The following is a 4,400-nucleotide window of genomic DNA, read 5'->3' as shown; positions in this document are numbered from 1 at the left end:
AAAAAGAAATCACCAGGGCAAAGAAAACAAAAATAAAAATTTTTAAAAATCCAAACTATAAATCAATTTCCATTACAAAAAAAAAAAAAATCCCAAACAATTAAAATCTTCTGAAACTCTCCAAATATTTTACTAGAAATACTGGGTTGCCATAAAGTTTTGGTGCAATTTAAAATAGCGTGTGATTTTAAATTGCACAGGAACTTTATGGGCACCCTGTATATATTTCTAACTAAAGGATACACTGGACAATGCTTAGTCTGAATATTCACTACAAATTCATCAGTTATGTGATTGGGTCATTTAGAAGTATGAAACTAGATCTTTCAAGTAAAAAAAAAAAATCCTAGTCACCATCACTAAATTGAACTTCCCATAGTAAACATCTGGCCTAGGAGGATAATTATGTTATTAAAAAGAAATTAAGACTGTTTAGTCTTACATGACAGGCACAATGTATTCCCAGGATACATTTTTCTCTCTATTTGGTGGAGATCTAAACTGGAAGTACAGGTTGAGCCACCTCGCTGACAGTGGAAAGTTGATGACAGGAGGCAGAAAGGCCTGTCATGGCTGATTTCATGTTACTGCCTGTTAATAGGCCCAGTCCGACTACCCTTCAAAGAATTAAAAAAGGAATCCCTGCGGGTGAGCAGCAAGAATATTTCTTGCATCAGAGGATTGAGAAAATAAAGAAAGTTTCTTTAAAAACTGCTTAATGGCTCAGATTTAAATACTATATGTTATAGGATGAAAACATATTTTCATTCACCTTCCTATCAATTTCTTGTTGCTTGTTCTCTCACCTTGTTTACTGAACAAGTAAACCTAGAAAAAACTGTGAGCTTGAAAAATCAGTCAGCCTGGGTTCAAACCCAATAGTGTCATGGCCAGGTTGTTTAACTTTCAGAGATTCATTTTCCTTATCTGTAAAAGGGGAATATAATAGCACTCAAATAATTTTTTGTGTGGATTAAATGAGATTATAAAATTTGGAGCACAGTGACTGATGAATGGCCAGTAGTGAAGAACTATTATGTTACTTTATTGTTGTTAAAATAAGATTAAAACCCTTTATGATCCTCTGTTGGACCTTGTCCGACATAGGGATTTTCCTGTTCTGCTCCAATGTCAGATGTCTAGAAGGTTTTTTTGTTGTTGTTGTGTTTCTGTTCTGTTGTTGTGTGATTCAGAAAATGGATATGTGTTTTCTCACGTTCGCTGTGAGGCGAGACAATAACAGAAAGTCTTATTCATCTCGATTTGCCATTTATATCTCTAATCGTGATTCATTTGGCACCAATCTTGTAAACACATACAAGTGGTTCAAGCTATCACATCCACACTGACGGGTTCTACATAAGCCCTCAACTTGCTCCAGAATTGCATAAAATGAAAATATAAGTAATAGAAACAGTTATGACTTCTAAGAAGGATTTTCCAAGTGATCTGAAAAGGACAATACTTCAGGAATATAAATTATGTGCCCATCAATGTGATATGAAAATTATGTGCCTCTCATTCCCTAACAAGAAGTTAGTGACAATGCTGAGTACATTCCTTGGCCTTCAAACACAGTTGTTCAATGATTATAGGAAGAAACAGCCTATTTAATTTGAAAAACTGACAGCTATTTTAGAATACATGAAGTTTATGGGAGGAGTGGGACAGAGCTGATCAGTACTGTGGATCACTTAAGGGAGTCTCTTGCCTCAGCCTCCTGACTAGCTGGGACTACAGGTGCCCACCACAACGCCTAGCTGATTTTTTGGTTGTAGTTGTCATTGTTGTTTGGCAAGCCCGGCCCGGGTTCGAACCCACCAACTCTGTTGTATATGGCTGGCACCCTAGCTGCTGAGCTACAGGCGCCAAGCCTGGTCTTTACCTTTGAACTGGGCCAAACCACAATGACCACAACATCCTGGAAAACAATTGAACTTCTTCAGTGCTTTACTTCCTGAACAGCAACCACCAATAAACTATGACTTCATATACTAAGCCTTTGCTTGGAGCGATAAGGCAAAAAAGGAAGGTCGAAAGAACCTGAGTACAGCCATTTCGGCCAATATCAAACCCTAACCACCCTAAAGGAAGTTGCCAGCAAGTCACTGGGTGGGGACCGCCCAAGGATCGATGAACTGCTAAGCCAGATGCCTTACAAACTACGCTTACCTTTCTCTGACAGCAGTTTATGATTGAGTAACCTTTATGGCCTGAGTACAAGACACTGGTCACAAACAGCTGTTTGCCAGTGGGATTTTTGAACATTTAAAAACATTACCTGTGCAGGTGGCACCTGTGGCTCAGTGAGTAGGGCACCAGCCCCATATACTGAGGGTGGTGGGTTCAAACCCAGCCCTGGCCAAACTGTAACAAAAAAATAGCCGGGTATTGTGGTGGGCGCCTATAGTCCCAGCTACTCAGGAGGCTGAGGCAAGAGAATTGCCTAAGCCCAAGAGCTGGAGGTTGCTGTGAGCTGTGATGCAACAGCACTCTACTGAGGATGACAAAGTAAGACTCTTATCTCTAAAAAAAAAAAAAAAAAAAAAAATTACCATTGTTCCCTAAGGGGTCCCTCTCTTGCTCAGGGGAGGACCCCTGCTCTCTGTGGAACAGAATCTGTTGTCTGTCTCTCTGAAACTTTCTGTTGCTAGATGGCTTGCACTTGAATTCTTTCCTTCATGAAGCCAAGAACCCACTTGGCAAGTTTGGGGGGCTTTTTTCCCTTCACTAGGGCATCACCTCCACCAATGACAGTTCTTTGAAAACAACATGTGTAACTATCCTTAGCTGCCTTTTAAATCCTGTCTCCTCTCCCTCTTTTTGGAACATAATTTGGCTGCTAGCTGAATCTGTGTCTCCTGAAACGCAATTCCTTAGGCCTCCATAAAGGCCTTGTCTTTCTGCTTTGTGGTCTGGCCTTTCTCCTCTTCTTGGTTGACACCATGGATCTAGATAGAGCCCACAAATGAAAGTCACAATATCACAATTTGTTAAATAAATTCATTTTGATTTGTCAGACACAATCAATCAATCCTCAATGGGTTTTTTTGTTGAGTGAATGAAAAACTGGTGAATAAATAAATGAATGAATACATGAATATAACTCGCCTTTCCTCATAAATAAATTAACTTTTTTTTTGAGCCAAGTTCTCCGTTTGTTACCCAGGCTGGAGCATAGTGTCATTACTGCAGCCTCCTCCAACTTCTGGGCCTAAATGACCCTCCTGCTTTAGCCTCCCAAGTAACAGGCACACTATTAACCTCCACACCTGGCTAATTTTTAAAACTTTTTGTAAATATGTGGTCTCACTACGTTGCCTAGGCTAGTCTTGAACTCCTGGCCTCAAACAATCTTCCTGCCTTGGCCTCTAAAAGGGCTGCTATTGTAAGCATAAGCCACTGCACCTGGCAAATTTTTTCTTATTTGTAAAGATACAGTCTCACTATGGGGCCCAGGCTGGTCCTAAACTACTGACCTCACCTCACACCTTGGCCTCCCACAGTGGTAAATTAACTTTCTAAAGGGAAAACATTTTAACCTAAGACTAAAAACCCCATTTCATTCCTCCTGCTGCTACTTCTGCTATCTTCTACTCTCAGGGAAGAATGGCTACCTATTTTATCTACATTTGTGTTCTTGTCCTTGGAATACTCTAGAAAACATTTCCCAGTTGCTTTGCAATTACAAAGGCCCTCATGACTAGTTCTTTTCAATGGAAAGTAAATAGAAATGATGCACACACCTCCCGGCCTACCCTATAAAACACCGGCTTTGAAGTCCTTCCTTACTCTTTATCCTTTCAACCAGATACGGAGGAACCACTGGAGGATTCCAAGGCCCAAGAAGATACTGGGGCCACCAGATAGAAGGTACTTGGCTCTTAGGTCCCTATTTCACACTTGACTGTGTGGAATAAACCTCCACCCATCTTACCTTCAAACCAATCTGTATTGGATAATGATATGAATAAGAAATAATTATTGCTGGCATGGCACCTGTGGCTCAAGCGGCTAAGGCGCCAGTAACATACACCTGAGCTGGCGGGTTTGAATCCTACCTGGGCCCACCAAACAACAACAATGGCTGCAACCAAAAAAATAGCCAGGCGTTGTGGCAGGTGCCTGTAGTCCCAGCTACTTGGGAGGCAGAGGCAGGAGAATCTCTTGAGCCCAGGAGTTGGAAGCTACTGTGAGCTGGGATGCCACAGCACTCTACCCAGGGCGACAGCTTGAGGCTCTGTCTCAAAAAAAAAAAAGAAAGAAAGAAAGAAAAAGAAATAATTATTGCTTAACCATTGATATTTTGGATTAACAAATGTAATTAATAATTATATTTAGAGCACTATATTCACCCCCATTCCCTGTCCTATACAGGGCTGAAATATAAGACACTTAAG

This window comes from Otolemur garnettii, unplaced genomic scaffold (genome assembly GCF_000181295.1).
Source record: "Otolemur garnettii isolate 467f Iridium unplaced genomic scaffold, OtoGar3 scaffold00011, whole genome shotgun sequence".
NCBI lineage: Eukaryota > Metazoa > Chordata > Mammalia > Primates > Galagidae > Otolemur > Otolemur garnettii.
The sequence above is the reverse complement of the archived record's forward strand: the minus strand, read 5'-3'. Positions refer to the sequence as shown.